Source organism: Numida meleagris, chromosome 5 (genome assembly GCF_002078875.1).
Source record: "Numida meleagris isolate 19003 breed g44 Domestic line chromosome 5, NumMel1.0, whole genome shotgun sequence".
Lineage (NCBI taxonomy): Eukaryota > Metazoa > Chordata > Aves > Galliformes > Numididae > Numida > Numida meleagris.
This window is the reverse complement of record NC_034413.1, coordinates 13,779,043-13,799,091: the sequence shown is the minus strand read 5'-3', so window position 1 is coordinate 13,799,091 and position 20,049 is coordinate 13,779,043.

The following is a 20,049-nucleotide window of genomic DNA, read 5'->3' as shown; positions in this document are numbered from 1 at the left end:
GCTGAGTCACCACAACATACAGCCATCACACAGAGACACAAATACCCCCTGATGGGCATCATGCACTGCTGAGCGATATACTAAGAAAGTATCTGCACCCTTAACAGCCTTTTAAAAAAGCATCAGCTATATGGTAAATTAATGTTATGCAATGGGGTAAGAAAGGAGGGAATTATAAAAATCACTTAATAAATTGTCCTTTTGTGGGACTTTGAAGAGTTATATTATTTCCTATTAAATGTATAATCGTGGTGATGGGCTTTTGTCCCAAGAACGTAACAGGCCAGTACAGGTAAGGAAAGGAGCCAAGGTGCAGTTGTGCGTCCCCAGTAATGGGCAGTGCAGGAACAAAGGCAGCAGGACTCAAGGAGCACACCTGCCCTGCACTTTAGAGGCATCTCATGGACCAGATAATACCCACGTTGGAAGCCTTGTGTGTTTCATAGTTTGGTCACAGAATCGTTAAGAATGGAAAAGACCTCCAAGATTATCTAGTCCAACCATTCACCTACCACCAATGTTGCCCAATAAACCATGTCCCTCAGTACATTTGCCTTTTTCTTGAACACCTCCAGGAACTGTGACCCTACCACATCCCTGGGCAGCTTGTGCCAGTGCCTCATCACTCTCAGATTTTCCCAATATCCAACCTGATAGGGCATCATGATCTCTATTTATGCACAATACCTAGGCATTTGCCTTAAAAATCTAGAAGGAAACAAACAATCTAATCTTGTCTTCTTCAAGGAGGAAGACTAGAAGAGAAGCTCGTCTGGGCTGCAAGATAGCTGCCCCGGGACAGAAGGATTGCTCTGAGTGCTGAGGAAAGCTAAGGACATTTCTCCTCTGTCTGCTTCTTAATATAAATAAATACAAACATAAACAGAGAAAACAACAACAAGAGGAAGTAATAACAAAATGAAATGCTCCTACAAATTTTTCTTCCCCTGGGGAGGGACTGAATGTACAAACAACGTACGACAGATGTGGGGAGCTTGGATGTTTTCTTCCCTCAGTGTGGTTCTGAAAGTAGCTTCTAAAATTATGATCCCACACATTATATAGGAAACCATATAGAAAATAACAGGGCATGAAGAGTTTCCTGCATGTATAAATGCATTTCACTGCCAATTTTGTACTGGATGGTTATACACAGATGCTGCAAGAATTTGGCCCCGAGACTGGTTGTTTGCCAGCTGTAACAACTGAAGGATTAGATCAGCTTCTGTACAGTGCCACGAAGTGAACAATGGCTGTTGTTATATCATGTCTTACAGATTCTTCCATGTGTTCATTTTTTTAAAAAATGATGAATGTAAATATTAAAGTACTGTGATATTTTTAAACTTGGCCCTAGAATACTGGAGGGACTCTGTGGGAAAATCACTTGTCCCTGGCTGTGTAACAATCACTTTCCACCAGTCAAAACTCTGGCTCCAATCTGCTTCTAATTAATCAGGAAGACAAGACAGGGTGAGCCTTGTACCAAGACAATGTCATACATAGCGGACTCACTGTAAAGCATGCCAGACAAAAATGCGTTCAGTGCCCTAAAAGGAACATTCTAATTATCAGCTTAACGTTCAAGTTTAAAATTCTTTTGAAAAGACAACATAGCATTAAAGTAGAGGAAATAATTTGGAGGCACTGAAAACATGCATCAAAATATCCAGGCATAGGCCAAAATGGAATATTTAGAGTTTTACAATAAAATTATGTTATTCTTCTAGAATCCCTGCAGCGTACAGAAAGTTTAGAAAGGCTGAAAATCTAATTCCTTATTCAGAGCCATCTCTTTGACTACTCATCTTCAATAACTCTTAGAGCTGAAATGGTTTTATACAGCTTACAGAGTAAAAAATGTGATGCTCCAAAAGATAATAAAAATAGAGAAATTTTTTTAAAAAGTAATATAGTTCATGAGCGCCAAATGTGTTTTTTTGGCCAGCACAACCCCTTTGTTGCTGAATGGGGGCTCTCCTGCAAACCTTCTAATGCAGATGTTTCAGCTGAAATGATGGGAAGGACTCATCTATCAGCTATGAGCAGAGGCAGATCATAAGAGAGAAGAAATGATTTGCTTTAGAAAATGGGAGTAATGGAAGATCCATGCTCGCTTTTATTTCCTCTTGTTCCTTTCAATATGTGAGGAGCCCGGTAGTGAGTGTTCCATGTCATTGCTCTTTGGGATGCTGGAAACAGAATAGGAATTACTCCAGCAACAGAGCTCACAAGTGATAGTCAGGGAGCGTCTTTGTGAAAGGGAGATCTGTCTGTTTATTATTCCGTCTCCTGAAGAAGAAGTCCAGAACTGTCCTATAATCTCTTAAAACTAATCCTTTTTCAAGCGCTTTCCAGAGAAAGATTTCTGATTTTATTGCAAATATGGATAGAAAGCCAGAGTACTTCTTCTGTACTTAAACCAAAATAATCGTCTCTTATTTCTGTATGGATAGAGCAGCAAAATAACCCGTAGGCCTGCTTAGCTTCTGTTCAGCACTCTGGGTGCAGAAGTGGAGCTGAAGGGTCAGTGTTCCATTGCAGGTTAGAATCGCAGAGAAAGGGAAGACCTACAGGTTGCTTCACATACCACTCACAGCTCAAGACTGCAGTTGGCTTTTACATATGAAGCAGTTCTAGTGAGTGGGTGGGCTTTGTGGGCAAGAACTCTCCCAGGACTGAGATCTGGCCTGATAATCTGGCTCCGGATGTACAAATGCTAGCCATTAGAAATTTAATCCAGCAAGGGCCTTATTTTCTCCCTGGCCTTCTATTTACACAGCAAAAGGGGGTTGGGCCACGCCTCTACCCTTTTCCTCCCTCTCTTCATAATCTGCCTCCTTGTCAGCAAAGCCCATGAAGAAAAAAAACAAAGAAAAGTGAAAGGATTTGCTAAGCATTTACTCTACAAGTTTTCTCATAAATGACATGAGCACATGAACAGTACGCCTTATTTAGACTACTCTGCTATCTTTCAACTTTGGCTTGTTCTACAGTAACTTTCCCTGCTGCTGTCCTCTGCCCAAAATTAGCATGTATGTTCCTTTGGGGATAGGAATTTGTGTGAACCAGCTGAACAATGTTGAGCAACAAGATTCCACTCCAGGACAAAACATGTCAATTTTATGTGTCAAATATGTTCTATACACAAATCCTACCAAGATATTTATGGCTGATCCAAATTAGCATTTTTCTTAATTTTAAGATTACAACTTCATCTGAATTGCATTAGCTTCTGATATACGTGCAATTGCATAAGTTGACATTGGCTATGAAATCCATATTAAATGCAATGCTTTTATATATAGTCTACATAATTTAATCAATTAAGGAATAGGAGGAACTTTAGCAACTTATGGTTTTATTGTAAGCATACTACATTTTGCTACCAAAAACATGATGCAAGATTAATAAGGAAATAATATTTATATCAAATTGCTTCATGTATAATACCTCCATCTAGAAATTAAAAACACTGCAAGCAAGCCAGGCATTTGCTAACCTTAATGGACAGATCTGGGTACTCCTTTTCCATTTGTTTCCATCCTTTCTGTTTCCGTTTCTAGTGTACACAGATGTCATGGAAAGGAGTTCACCCAAACACAAAGACTGGGGCCATTCTTTTTACTGACAGCTCCTTTCTCTCCTAAAGGCCTTCTGACCCCACAGCAACAATTATCTCCTCTCCCATGCTTAATAAGCATATTTCATATTAGATAAAGATGTACCTATTGCCTCTCTGTTTATAAGCTAAATCACAATTCATGTTAGTTGAAGTACATGCTACGTATTTTGACAACTCTAACTTGTTTTAAAGTGTTATTTATTTAAAACTTGTTATTTATTTTAGTTTAGTTTTTAGTGTTATTTATTGTTTAAAACTCTTGGAGGATGTTTTCTATTTTTATGAGAGAGGGAACAGGCATCTGTATGGATAGTCAGCAAGAATGTGAAAATACAATATGAAGGAAGCAGTAATCCCATGGAACTAATCCTGTCAAATAACAGAAATAGCACAGAGCCGTAATGCCATACAGGATATTCGCTGTGTAAAACATGCTGTGGTTTCTCCAGAAATTGAACTGAGTAACTGTGGCTTGAACTCTAGGTGTATGGACAGCCAACCCTCAAATAGCATTAACACACAGGGCTAGGGGAAGGGGTGCTGATGTTCAGGTTGGATTGTGGTGGGGTTTTTTGTGGAGTTTTATTTCTTGGAGGGAGGAATAAACAGGAGAGTGTCTTTCGAGGGATTTTTCATGTTTATTAATTTCTTTTTTAGTTAAAGGAACTGAAAAGTATAATAGTTTAGGAGGATAGACTGAACATGGAAAAATGGCATTTTATTCTTAGCTTTGTTGAACATTTTCCTTGTTCCATTTTCCTTTTCCTTGTTCCTGAACAGGTTACATACTGTGAAAAGTCTTATTTATATCTACATTAGCTAAAATCCTATGTAAACTAACTTTTTGATAGCTAAGGGTACCAAGTGCTGGGTAAGTTTGTTCCAGATCTCTTTATGAATTTGCTGTCACAGATCAGCAATAAAACAAGCTTACACAAATCCTTGTAATTTACCTTATCTTTAAAATTTCTCAGTGGAATACTTCTGTTGTTTATGTAAATAAAAAAGAGTCCTCACTGCTTATTTTCACTCAGCTGCTTAAAGCAGAACACAGTTACCTTAGTAAATTCAGTTTAATCACTGAAACCCAAAGACATCCTCTGTAATATGCTGCCATAGACTTTATTGGAAGTGGGAAGACCCAGAGGAGATTCTAATAATGTTTCTGAACAAACATGCTAGGAGTCATTAATGGGAAAAAAAAATCAACACCTGTAATGATTCTGAAATTAAATAGTGATGAGCACTATACACTGTTAAAAGGTGACTTCAGTTAACTAACTGTACATGCCCTTGGACACTGTACTTGCCTGCATAACCAGTAGTTAAACAGGTTGTCAATAACATTTTCAGTCTTCCATTTTCACTGCAGCTTGTTTTCCTCCTTTAGTTCAATTACTGCAGATGGAAAAAAAAAATGACAATCTCTCAAGTCCTTCTTGTATGCTCACATCAAGTAATTGCTTGAAGACTGATCTTTGAGCTAGATGCCTTTGAGCACTCAGTAATTAAACAAAAATTGCATATTGTTCACAGAGCACCCATTGTGTATTAGCTCTAGTGGAGGTTGTATGGTGACTCCATGTGAAAAGCCCACAGACTAACGGGATGATTTCCTGTTACTGGTAAATGAAAGGATATCACAAACACAATTAATATCCAAAGCCATCCAAATATGGGCTATTTTGAAAAGTTAGAGGTTGGGAGATTCTGCTGAACTTTCATGAATTATTATTTTTGGTAATGACAAGATACTAAAGAAAAATTGAGAGTCTAAATTATGTAATGAAGATCACACATCTCTCAAACATGCTGTAATTAGATATTCACACCTAATTACAAAAGAGAAAGTGAGTTGAACCTACAGATGCATAGATCTAGGAAGGAAGTATTCAACTTTCCTTTAATATCCTTTCACCTCTTGACGCAGAATACCTGGGTTTCCCCTCCACCAAGTGCCTCTGCATCATTGTTCATCCTTTGGAAATTCTGAAGGCTAAATCCAATGAGTTCATGTGAAATGCTGCCAGCCAGAGTGGATCCAAGAAACAAAGTTACTTTAGGTCTTTCAAGCTGCAATAGGCAGGCACACGTGTCTCCACTAGATACTCAAGTATATAACTTTTACATCAGTTATACATGAATGATTACCCTAATGCTACTTCTCAGTGTCTGTCAAGGTTGAGAAAACGCCTCACAGCCTTAATTTCCTCAGTGAGTTCACTAGTAGGTTAATTGGCATTTGGAGACTAACACAGTCATTTAACAGTGGAACATACATTGGGTATAATGGATAGAAAAACAAAACACATTTATTCAGTTCAGTACAGAGGCAAAGAACGACACAGGATTTGAGCACATAAGCATGTTAAGCAGTATCTCCACCACTATTAGTAAAATTGGGTAAAAAACAGATAGAGAAGAATTTCAGTACCAGTGGGACATGTGGCACTGACTCGCATTGTTAATGCATTTGTGCACACAGTAATTAAAAGGTGATAAGAGAAGGTCTATGAGAGTTTTCATTGAGAACATTTCATGTTAAGTGGTTCATTTTGGAAATAAATTCAGAATAAGCCCTACATACAAGTCTTTGGGGCACTCAGAATGCTCTACAGTATGGCTCTCCTTTTGTCAGTCTCTGCACAGGGCTGAAAAGGGAGTTAAGCCCACTTATGGAAGAAAGCTCTTGTACCATGGGTTTTCTCAGTTGTCTTTAGATATGATTAGCAAGCACTTACTTAATCTAGTCCTATAGAATTACTATGAAAATCTTTTTCAGTACAGAAAGATGTTCTACAGCTCACTCCTAGTCAGTAAGTCAGTCTCTGGATATGTAAATAGCCAGAAGATGATCTGTGAATTACCACACTGCTGTACACCATGTTTTCATGCCAACTGGTTACCATCATTATTAGCTTGAAAAGCAAGTCCAAAAGAAGTAAAAAAAAAAAAAAAAAAAAAAAGAAAAAAGAAGAACTCCTTTTCCACTGAGGCCGGTTCAAAATTATCTCCTATTTATCACCACTAGATAACTGGAAAACCAGTAAATTCTGATAGATTATGTAGGCTTCTGTCTATCAGAAAGATTTAGTAACCTTTGCGTGTTGCAGTCTTTTTGCAAACCTTAAATTTAAGAAGTTTAAGCAAGAGCTTGCCCAGTCACATTAACATACTCTTTCCACATCGGTTAATTTCTTGGCAGCTTGAGAGCCTGATGAAACATTAATTGAAGTCAAACAAAGATTTTCATTAGCTAAATCGGAAACTCAATCAGGCACTTTGTCTGCAAATAACACAGAGCTAGACATAATCAGTCCTATTTTCCTTATATTACTATTTACCACATTTCCTGTGACTATGGCTAACTTTTGAATGACTTGTATGAGAAATAATATTTGAAAAGTTTGGGATGTAAGTGAGATTCTTGACACTTTTCTTCAGCTTTATTGAGCTCAGTGGTTTTCAATAAAGATCATGATCTATACTGGCTCAGTAAACGCACTGAGTTACATACATTAGAAGATAATTTAAGTAGGATACAGTGAACACCCTGCAAGAATTGATCATTAACTCTAAATTTGACTGCAAAGAGAGATCCAAGTCTTTTTGCCAGTATGCATCAAAAACATGCACAGAAGCAAATAAGAACAGTGGCGCGACCCAAACCCTTCCTTAGGCAGATCTTGCTGCAAATCCACTCCATCTCAACACCTTGGCTCCTTATGTAACCTACTAGACACCTCATTTCTCCCCATTCCAAGAGAGGTGATTCCTGCATCCAGTGGAAAGAGAGAAGAGTATTGTCTTTGGTAGCTTGTCTTTAGTAGCTAACTGGTATTGGAAATCTTCATTGATGAAACGTTGGAGGAAGAATGCCTTGTGCCTGATTTGGGACAGAAGGAAGGGGAGAGCATATCAGATCCAAGAGAACAAACCTCTGCTCCACCAACAGACAGGCACCAAGGAGCTACATCAGTCCAACGTCCCTTACCCACACTACAACACTAGCCTGACCTCAGCTGCAACGGACAACTAAACCTACAATGCCATCTTCAGAAACAAGAAATAGAGAAGGAACATATGAAAGTGATTCCGTGGGTCTAAAAAAAAAAAAAAAAGGAAAGGAAAGGAAGAAAAACAAAACAATGCTACTTTGTTTACTAAAAAAAGGAAATTTAGATTTCTACTTTCAAACACAAGAACCCCCCCACCCCAATTAAATTCACAGCTGTCTCTCACTGTAGCAAAGGACAATGCACCACTCTTTTCTTCTATCAGGGACGTTTGTAGCTTGGGCTCCAGCACAGAGGGGCAGCACGGCTGGGAGCTTTGTCTGTGCTGGCAGGGCAGCTCTTCTGCTGACTGACAAGCTATGGTATGGGCAGCCTACCTAATAAATGGTATCTGTCACATACAACTCCTGCTTTTTGGTTTGCTTTGGTTTTGTGTCAATTAAAACATTAAGAAAGTATTAAGTGATCATGCATTCCAAATCAAGGTTGAAATCTAGATAAAAATATTACCTCCTTCTGCAACTTGTCATTTATAAGAAATAATACAAGATTCACTAACCAAGCAGCATAACCAAGACCATAAATCAGCAAGATTTAAATCCCCACAGCACCATCTTTCTGTCAGCCTTTCCCCAGGACTCACAGAGCTTCTGGGTCCCTGCCAGAGAAGTAGCACAAAATGCTGCATCACAAATAAATAAAATAAAGTTATCCCATCTTAAAGTTCAGATACATTTTCTTCTCTTCAAAGCATCGTTCCTTTGATTCAACCAGATACTTCAGCTCAACATTTCTTAATCTCTTTTTTTCCTATGTTCTCCCTCTTCAGCTCCACACAACTACAAGGTGGCCATGGATATAGCACTATCTCACACTGGAGCTCTGGAAATTGGCTTAGTCTGGATCTCTCTCACACAAACACTTACATGCACTCACAAAGTTGGACCAGGAAAACAATGCCTGCTGACAATAGCTGCCAAGCAATCCGGTTTTTCCTATCATATCTTTCCACAAGTCTTTTCCTGGATGTTAGCCAGAAGGTTTCAAGACCTGCTTCGCACTTGATTGCAGCCACACGTGCATAGAAGAAATAGGGAGGAAAAAAAAAAAAGTGCTGTCTTTTATTTTGAGGGCTAATTTTCAGAAGCCTTCAATAAGAGAGAAAAATATGTATCAGGATAAGAAAAGACATATTAACTCTGTAGAATGTGAACAGATAAAACTCTTATTTTTAGCCCCTTTGTTTCTTAAGACTACACTTCCAGAGGCATTATCAGCATTAGATACTGGCTTTGTAAATAAACAAAACCAACAAGTTTGCATTTAACTTGTCTCACCTGGCAATAGACTCAAACAGACTCAGCTCTCTCAGAGGCAAGCTTTCAGGAGAACTACTTGCATACAGGCAGCAAGTGTATATTAAATGCACCGTTACTGCTTATCTTTGAGCAAAGCACTTAAGCATAGGGATCAACATTCAGTCCCCTAGTTGGAGGCCTACAGAGCATCACATAAAGATTTTTGGAAAGTCAAGCTTAAAGATATAGACCTTAAACATATCTCAAAAGTGATAAAAGAAGTACAATTGCACTATCAAAAACAGGACTGTTGAAAAGCCTTTCCAGATCAAACACCTTACTTGATGAAGAGTCCCAACACAATCCCATGAATAGCTGAAATCCCCATGTCAAGATAGGGCATGGCACTGCAAACCCTCAGTCATTTGGTCATTTATTCCCTATGCACCAGCTGTGATTATTCTAAGGATTGAATTCACATGGTACTGAATGGTTCTCTGTCCTATAGAGAAGTCTGTGGGTTATCTGAAGCAATACAATTATAGATATTGCAGTGAGGAAATAGCTTTGTGGGTTTTTACACACAAATGGGATTTAACTATAAAATATTCATTTTATTTTTTGTTATTGATGGAGAAAACAATATCAACTTTGAAGACGCCTGTCTTAAATCAAAACCCATCTGCTGTTGTTTTAGAAGTTCAATTTTCTTCATTTAAAAAATCTGAGGTAGATCCCCACAGGCTTCACCAGCAAGGAGCAAAGGGTGCAGGATCAGTCATATACTCTCAGCTTTAGTTTTATGCAGAAATCCATGCTGATTTTTAAAATATATATTACATTCCAAGGTCTTTTAAAGAATTATTCCTGTTTTCTTGCTTATATTTTCCTCAGAGATCCAAAATCCCACAGATAATTGCTTATGTTGCCTATTCAAAGGAGCAGGACACTTTCCAGCTCTTCTGCTAACACCCCATTATGCAGTAAAGTGGTATTCACTCAACAGTGAGTGATTAAGAATTGATCCAAAAGCTGAGAAGCAAGGGCAGATCCTTATCCTTGCATGACAGGATAACAGGATCTACAACAGGATCTATCATCAGAATATCCTTACATTTCCAAGCAGTAAATATACTGGCGATATATTTTTTTAATGTGAAATCATTGCTAATCAATGCAGATAAATCAGGTTTAGTATCAGCTTTTAGACCACATGTGTTTGTGAACAATAAAATATTTTTTTAGTGAATAATAAAACAAAAATTATGTGTGGGTGAATCAGTAGTTGAATAGCAATAAGCAATGCACAGAAATTTACTCTTGTATGTATAATCAGATCAGGTTTTCATGGGCACCCAAAAGAACATTGCAAGCAGCACATGTGAATGGCTAAGGATATGTGCAGCCATGGCAATTTACAGCTTGCTGCTCCCTCAGATATTGGGGCCGGAGGAGCAGCTATTCACAGGTCAGTTGCTGGCTCTGAAAGTACTGGTGGAGATAGAGACAAACCGAAGTAGAAATACTGAATATAAATCCCTTGTTGTGACCTATAAAAAACAGCCCATTGGCCTTAGGTATTTTCAGTAGTAGAATAATTCAGCTGGTTCTTTGCAGACTGAGGCATCAAACAGAAAAAATAGTAGGATGATTCCCTGTGAAAAGCAATTATCTCTTTCCATGGAACTACAAAAGCTATGTGGAGTTATCTGAGACATTTGATTTAAATTTGCCTTAAATACAATAAAGGTTTTTTAACATAAAATAGTTCGCAGCTAATTGTTTTATGTAACATACTCACCTTTGTTGGCCTTCCACATCCAAAAAGCTGTGATTTAGAGCTTGGGATGATAAAGAGTCTTTCTGTATTTGAAATATCTCTGAATAGAACATGGTATTGATAAAACTCAAACATGTCTTCACCCTGTGACTTCTGACAAACACATTTCTTTGTGCCCTCACTTGCCCTGATAATAATGGTCGTCTCAGAGTCAAAGAAATGGGGCCTGAAAGATGCCCCAAGAGTCCAGGTGCTCCCAGGTGGAGAACAGTAGAGTGCCCGAAGTCATGCTAGAATTTTATTACTCTTATTTTAAGAGTAACATACAGCTGCTGATGGCAGTTTGCATTATTAAACCAAGGATTTTCATGTAAAAGGCTCTGAACTTCTGTTAGTGGGGAGGTTCCAACTCCAAATTAAAGGACACCAAGAGAGTCAGCAATGGGCCTAGCACTGCAGAATCCAAAATCTTGGTGCTATGAAGCTACAGTTCTCCTTATGGTTTGTCAAGGGGAAGTAAAATCTGTTGAAAATCAGACTTTCAGGTTTGTTCAGGCTATATCCCATCAATTGCAAAGGCATCAACCCCATTTTGGGTGGACACTTGCCTAGAAAATAGGTGAAATAGACTGATATTTTCCAAAGTTTCATCTTATGGGGCTCTCTACTCCTCTGCTACTGAAGTGTAGCATTTAAAAACTGAGAGGTTTATGTTAATGTCATCATAGTCCCTTAGATGGATCTGACTGAATTCTGGGCAGCAGTGGGAGCACAGTGTTACCAGATCTCAGGTCATATTGTACACACATTTGTATTTGTAATACTTGCTGGATCCTTAGGGTAAAACAGTTCTCCTGTCTGCATTGCAGTGGTTTAGCTGCAGCGCAGAGCACTAATATCTATTCTCCCTGTCCTAATCTCAGAGAGGTCATGATTTTATGAACATTGTTCTGCAATTGCTTTCTACATGCTAGTGTCTCTCACTATTGGTATGAGTAGCAGGTGTGTACTGCCTTCTACCTGTGCCAGTTACTGCTGACCTGATGCCACTGTTCCTTCTTTTCCCTATGAGTTTTTAATGCACCCTCATTGCTGACCCTCTCAGCCTAAGTTGCTACAAGAGTGACCTACAGTCTTTGGCCCTCCTTCTTCCATGTGTGATGGATATCCAATAACTCACAAGTTTTTCTCTAGCACACCTTTGAATCCCATGTCACAGTAATCCACGTGAGCCCAGGAATGAGCTCTTCCCCCAGCAGCAGGGGCAGTGCTGCCCACTATGGGGCTCCTTCATTTTCAGTCTGTCATGTTGAGGAGTGCAGGAACTGCAAGTACCTGAACAGAAATCATTAGAACAGCAATGACAGCTTGCCTGCTTTGTTACAAGGTGCTTTCAGATAAACATTACATATGAATACTGCTCTTGCTCTTGTGCTTGCTGTTGCCTCACTTTACTTTTATCATTTTCTTCCGAAAAACAGCAAACAGCAAAAACCTACATCAAAAATGGTGGAGGAAAGCTTTTTCTTATTCAGAGTCCTGGCAAATATCAACCATTTTCCTACCAACTGAAGCCGACAGAGTGAGGCAGGGAGGCTATTTTCTCTTCTGCTTGCTTTCTTAGCTCTTTCCCAAAAGGCCACTCTGTGGAGGAGCAGCTCCTCTCTGTACACGGACTGCAGGGGCTCTGTTTGTTACTTGCTTTGATTTTTGATCTGTTGATGTTCATAATTGAAGAGCAGTCACTGAAGTACAAAAGGAACCAACTCATAAAACCATGTTTTTACAAGAAACGTTTGTACATATATATGTGTGTACATAAAGAGATATATATATGCACATGAACACAGAGCAAGTCCTTTTACAAACCATTTCAATCACTGCTGTTGAGTACAAGAGGTGTGAGCCTCCCCCTCCAGGCAGTTTTGGTATGCACTGGTAACAAATGGCTACAGACACTTCGTACGCAAGTATCACTAGAAAAAGTGAAATAGTGGGGAATCAGAGTCAGGGAGGTCTCTTACAGCAGCAGGCTGGGCCAGGGCTAAGTGCTGCATTGCACCAACTAAAGGAGAGTGCCTTCCTCTTACCTGAACTTACCCATTGCCACACGTAAACCAAGCCTCCAGATATCAAGGGTTATAGCTGTAACTTATTCCTGTGTTCCAGGGTTGAGTGCACAGTAAAATTTCATCACCTTACATGACTGGCCCTCTGAAAAATGAAGAAGACACATACATGTATCAACTAACTTTTAAAAGGCTTATTTCTATCTGTGAGATCGGGTTCAGGTTGGCTATCTGGAAAAAATCCTTCTCAGAAAGTGCGGTTGAGACATTGGCACAGGCTGCCCAGGGAGGTGGTGGGGTCACCATCACTGGAAGTGTTCAGAACCGTGGAGATGTGGCACTGAGGAACAAGGCTGATGGGCATAGTGGGGATGGGCTGATGGTTGGATGGATGATCTTTGTGATCTTTCCAACCGTAATGATTCTGTGATTCTATGATTCTTTTCTAAAGATCTGTTAATCAATTGGTTGTGAATACTTAGGTATTTCAGATACTTCAATAATTGGACATTGATCGCTGAAGTTACATTTTATTATTACTTTTTCACACCTGGAGAAAAATGCAAGTGTTATTGGGATGAATTGCTCCTCTTGCAATTTTAAGTTTTCCTCAGCAGTCAGCTGTGGGTGCTGGCAAGTCAATTCCTGTAAATATTAATATCACCAAAGAGTGGCTGCACGAGAATATAAACATAACTTAAAAAATAGTTTGGGCCCAAATGGAGCAAGTTCATTGTAGAATGGCTTATACTAATATTACTGAAAACACTCTAAGTATTTAAAAAATCTAGAATTAATTGGAGATTCAAGCCTATATTTTCCGTGTGGTGCACTACAAAGGATGATCTATTTAGTGAAAATACCCAGAAAACATTTTGAAAAAGAAAAAGAAATTATTCATCCCAACAAAGAGAGAAGAAAATTCTGCAGACTCCCAAAGTATTCAAAACAACAGCAAAAGAGCATGAGCTGAGAGCACCCTCTTCTGATCACCATTTTATGTTTCAGGTTATAGATAAAACATCTTCTGCATATGTTGTAAAATTCCAGTGACCTGCACTTGAATCAGGATTACAAATACATGATCCTCTTGACAGATGAATACAATAAATCTCTTTCAGCTACAAACCAATATTTTCGCTTTAATTGTTTTTCATGAAGGTGAAGACCCTTCTTCCAGTAACTCCATTTCCTTGATGTCCCAGCCTGATTTCTGTGAGCCACCGGGGCTGGAGGTGAAGGCGGCACGACGGTTCTTATTCCACTCATGTCACCAAGAGAGAGATTTAAATTCAGCTGAAAAAACACCAGTCTAATACTAAAGGAGAGTATTTACAAAGATGAAGGAAGGAGGAAAGTGGGGAGGAAATGAGAGCAAGAGGAAGATTAGGGACATAAATATTTTCTATAGCAATAGCAGCATCATTTGTACAGTTTTCACACTCAGCAGGCTGAAGGCATAAATTCCGACTCCCTTCATACTTCAGTAAAAAAGCAGAGAGCAGTGCCTCTGTCCTTTTGCCTTGCATTCAGTCTCTGAGGACCAGAGAAGAAAAACAGCTCATGAATATTAGAGCTAACGAAGCCTGATTTTTGCCAGATTTGTGTTTCTGTGTTGATAGACTCTCAAGTCTGGAAGATGTAAATTGTCACCAAAGCTTTCCCTACACTTGAGGCACTGCAGTGTGCTCTCTTCAGCATGCATTCTCCAGGATTTAAAAGGGCTCAAGCTCATGCTGTTGTGTTTTTCTCTGTGGGAATACAGTCAGGTGTCTCTCTGACCTGGACATCTATTTTCATAAAGCTTGAAGGAACAACCCACCTTGGAGATTTCTATTCCATTATCACATTTGGTGAAAATGAAACAAGGGGTTCAGAAAACTAGGGAGCGTGTGTTAATGGGCATATATATCAATGCATCTGACTTCAAGCATGATTCATCCAATCTGCTTCAGTCTCTGAAGTATTTTGTAGAGGACCCTTGATGGCAGAGGAATGGATAGAGGTTCCCCATGGTGTGAGCAGTGATTGAAAGGGGAAATGAATCCAAAGAGACAAGAGGGGCCATAGCCAAAGAAGAGTCTCTCAGATTTTGGAGGTACACTTTGGGATGAGTGACCCTTCTGCTACCAGCACGAGTGTACACTCAGCATTGTGCACACTGAAAGCCAATAGAGATGAAATTGGACAATACAGACAACATTCTATTATATGATAAGCCAGGATGGACAGGGACAGCATGGAGATAAGAGGGTCTTGAAAACTAACGGAGCAATTTGGATCTGAGAAAACGGATGCACAATTCACTAGAGGCACTCAGCCACACTGGATTGCCAGATGAGGCCAGACCTTGTCAAATCGTAACAAATTGGCCTCTTCAGCCCTATCTACATTTAAGGCTCTGGCACAGACCCTTTTAGACAAACACAGATTGATGGGTGCAGCATACACAGGAATGACACAAGACAAGGATGGTGTTGAAATATCATTAAAATTGATGATTTTGGCTTGTCCTTCTGTCATCTTTCATGCAGCACAGCAGTGCATCTGGAGACCTGACATTATCAAAAACAATGTAGGACCTTCAGCAAAGGGAAACACTAAAACTAGAATAGAAATGTATGCAGAGATACAAAAGATACTGAAACAGGTTTTGGTTGCATGTTATTTCAAGCAATGTGACACAAGAGAAATTCAGCTTGGCACAGTATGTGCACTTGCTCACAGAAAAGGTAAACTGTAGCTGGGTTATAGAAACAAAGGTGTGAAACTGTCCAAATACTGCAAGGTAATTCGTGGCAACCCAAAGCAAATGCAACTTTGACATCACTGGATCAGAAGTGATGAGTGAGAAATTAGGATATTAGGGTAGAAATAATGGAATCATCTCTTCCCTTTGGTATCTTACAATATTTTTGGATGGAGGTGCATAGAGGGACTGATCATCTGCAGAAAATCTCTACCATTATGGATGTTGTATTTCCTCATTTTCAAAAAGCCTAAGTGAGGCTTTAGCCAACAGCTGGAATGTGCTGGAAAGTTTAGTTACAGAACAAGAAGCTTGCATTTTTGAGCTTGGCCATTTGTTCCACCTGGAATAAGACTCTAGCATCTGTGAGCTTATGTGGTTTAAAATGGTACGGTCTGCAGTGTGTCTGGCATCCATATGGGAACCTCTGCGGAAATACATGGAAATCTCTAGAGTTATCTCCAGAGTAATCTTAGTTATCAGGTATAGTAAAAAGTTGGACTGGTAGTGTGTGAAAAGGTCTATTAATTAGACCTTAATTAATAACTGAAATTATCCGACAATAATAGAAACCTCAGACTTCAAATTCTTTAGAGTATCCACACACTGTACTTCAGATTTTCATTCAAAGAAAAGATATAGAGAAGGATCCCAAAATCTTTCATTACAAAAGAATGTCAAGAAGTACTGAGAATAATACTTGAGCACAGCAGTCATGCAAAGGTGATAAAGAATGATGGGAAAAGATGATGAAATTACACTCAATCTCTTATTCATCTTTCTGTGAAAGGCACTGAGAACATTCAACTTATATTTAGCCACACACATACCTTAATCTGCTACATTATTATTTTGAGGATTACACTGCTTTGAGAGGCCAAGACTGTCAGCACTTGTCAGAAATGCACTGTCAGTGTAAACCTTATAAAACTACTGGACTGTACCAGATCCCTATTGCCAACTCATAGGTAATGTAGGATGGAAGCTGTTCCTGTAGGTCTAATTTTCTTCACAAGAAAGGAAAAATTCTCAGGAAAGGACAGCTGAATTCATTAAATATCAACAAAACCATACTGCTGCAAGTGGAGATCACTTTGATTGGGACTGAATTAGCTACAAGTATAGCATAATTCAGTGAATGAGTCTAATGGATTAGCATTTAAATGCCATTAAATGTACAGAAGGTTCCCTTAGAAGAGACTAATGCACTGTTAAATGATTCCTGTTCATTCCTTCTTTCATGGCCAAAAGAACAGATAACGAGAGATAGTGAGCAGATGGGTGGACAAAACACCTAACATTTAGTCATGTGGCCACTCTTCTTGGAAACATACAGGGTTCTCAGCAGGGAGATCGTTGGTTTAGCAATGGGAAAAGAGAAGATTATCTCTTCTTTTGAATCTTCCAAAGGTATGTCAATGGATGCAATACCAGCTTTCCCCATGCTGGCAAATCCCACAAGTGTGGTACTGTTTCCAAAATACAATGAACGCTGCTTATAGCAACATCATTAACAACAGCATCGGGGTTAGGGGCATACAAGCTGAGAATGTCAATTTGTAGTTCAAGTCTGAAATCCATTTTAAATTTTCATTCCATTTTTTTTCTGACTTTGTTTGTTCTTCTTCCAAGACAGTTAAACTTCAGCTAGAGCTACTGCTGTGAGATTCTGGATCCATTCCCGACCTGCCTTTAAACCAGAGACATTCCTCTACTTTCCAAGATAACAAAAAATACGGGTATCAAATCTTTCTCCTGTCCTGGTTCCCAAATCAATTAACTGCTAAAGCAAGAAAAGCAACAGCAGTACAGCTGCTTGTGCAATACAGATGAAGTCATCTAGCTGCTAAATCTGAATTAAATGCAAATGCAAAGCAGAGCTTGAAAAGGAATCAGAGGCATGGTTGTGTGCACATGTGATGGTGCTGAAGTCTTCTGAAGCTTTAGCTGCATTTGAATGGGAAAATAGGGTCCATTCCAGTTTGAAAACGAATACCAGAATCCCATCACATCAGGAGATCAAAACATCCTCAAATGTCCCTTTGTCCTTCTCTCTCTGAGGATGGAAAACTTGACTTTGATTGGATTGGGGAAAAAAAAGACACCTCCTGATGGAAACTGATAAAGAGCTATAATTGGCAATATGATTCGTGTGGACCCCTGGTTTTAATTATGAAGTTATAAAACAAGTAATGGCAACTCCATTATGGACTTTGAAATCACATCAAGCCGATCAGCTGTAAGTGCTGTCAAGACCCAGAGGTCCCTGCAGAGGCCATCCCAGCCTTCAGCACTCAGGCAGAGAGCTTGTTCTTGCAGTGACCTCTGATTAGCCCAGAAGGATCCTCCGTTCAGTTTCCCACCATTTCAGCAAACCCTATCTCCAAGAGAAACTTTTCCAAAAGGTTTAAACTGGATTTTAAGATTAATTTGATCCTTGTGTCAACTGTTAGCAGTGTGGCAGAATTGCCTGGGAATATTTATTTTGGATTTATACATATTTACAAGAAAACCATTGGTACTGTCACTAGTCTGCCTATACTGAAATACTCAGATACTATAATACTTTGATTTGAATAATTATAACGTGCAGGAGAAAACCTCGACATAAGGGCAGAAAAGTCAGGCATCAAACACAAGGTATTGTGGTCATGATGTTACTTTGCACACTGGCAAAATACGATAATGATTTAGGTGGCTAAAATGATGGAAACAGCAGTGTAGGCTTGAGAAGCCTGACCTTAGTGCAAAAAAACAGCGGTAAGTCCTCAACAGCCCACCTGACAATGCTGTTTTGTCTGATTTTAATTAGTCTATCACTGTAAACATGACCTAGTTACCATAGTACAAATGTCAGCTTGTAATAGCTTTCCTCTGGAGTCCTCCCTCACTAGAACTTGCCATTTACGTTTGCTCATTCAGTCATGAAGAGTAGTTAATTAGCTCCATCTACTGCTGCATGAAGTGAATTGTACCATCAGTGTCAGCCCTTCAGTAGCCTCTCCACAAGAGCCATTAGTAGAAAGCAGAAGGGCTACATCTGTTTCTTCTTCCTCGCTGGCTTTACTATGATGTATTTTTTCTTTAATCACTGATCTTATCTTTCATTTACTTCTGAATTGTAGGGTGAAAACGTGGGACCTTCTTTCTTTTAATATATTTTCCCATATCAAAAGACATAACAGTCCTCTTAATTAGCACAAACAACAAAGAGAATTGCAACAAAAAGAACAGTTATGTAGGTTACTGCTGCACTGATAATAAAGGCAACCATGGTGCTGCAAATAGGACTCAAATCAGCATATGGATGCCCTTAACTTCCGCTGCCATATGTGTTGACTGGAGTGTTCAAATGGGGCATTAAGTTGCTTAAAAACATTTAAAAATAAATATTCCGATATTCATTTAAAGTGCCTTTTTGGCTTATGATTGAGTTAGCAAATGCCTGTTGTGAAATGTCATTTTTTTTCACAGGTTCCCTTTTGATTTAGGTGGAATATTTCAGATACCCTCCTAACATCCCAACCAGCACCCTACTTAGCAGGCCGCATGCTATAGTCACCTATGATATCGTTGGTTAAGAGAATGACACCAAATAATTGAGGAAGTGAAAAATGAGCAAGGGCCAATACCTTCAAATATCTAAAATCTCCAAAAAGTTCATTATGATACTGAAAGAAATAGCACCACAAAGGATTTTCTTTTCAGAATAGATTTACTTTTCTGTTAAGAAAGGAAAGACCAAAAAGCTTCTTAAGGTCGAACGTGTTTTCCTAGTGTCCGTAATGCTTAAGCACCTATGAGTCAGCTGCTAAGCCAAAAGACCTGGCCTGCAGGTATTCCACAGAGGAAGGAAATTGATGCACTGGGCTTGTGGTGCCTTCTGGCACACAGAAACCAACGCACCTTCTGCTAAGTAAATTACATGGAAATGCAACATCAGTTGGCACTGGCACCCCCTTCACAGACCTCATGTCCTTAGGTGTACATTTATCTCAAGTGGCCTCAAAATATGACAGGACATTTCTACAAACAGCAGAGAAGATTCCTGATTAGAAGAGGTTAAAGTCTACTATTTGTCTACCAGTGTGCAGTGACTATGTACTTTCAAAGATTTTCTGTAAGAGAGGGTAAATCAAACTCACACTTTTATCTATGCAAAAACCCTCCCTCTCCTCATCATGAATTATTGTGTATCCAGGGTTCTTCCTGTCAGTTCAGGAAGTAAACCTTTGCATCTTTATGCAAAATGTTTAATGGAAAGTGACTTGAGCAGAATTTGCTGTTACTGAAGCGTATCAAATTTTCTGCCTTGTAAAATAGCAACCTAGGCAGTTGTGACTGAGAAGTATATAGCACAAATGGCCGTATTCCATTAAGGACTGGCCAACATCTATGGCCTAACTTGGGAAATAAACCTGTCTGGACATAATTTTTTTTGTCTCCAGTCCATTTCTATGTTCTGCCATGCACCTCTTCAGAAAAGCTATTGACACTTAAGGGAGGTCTGTA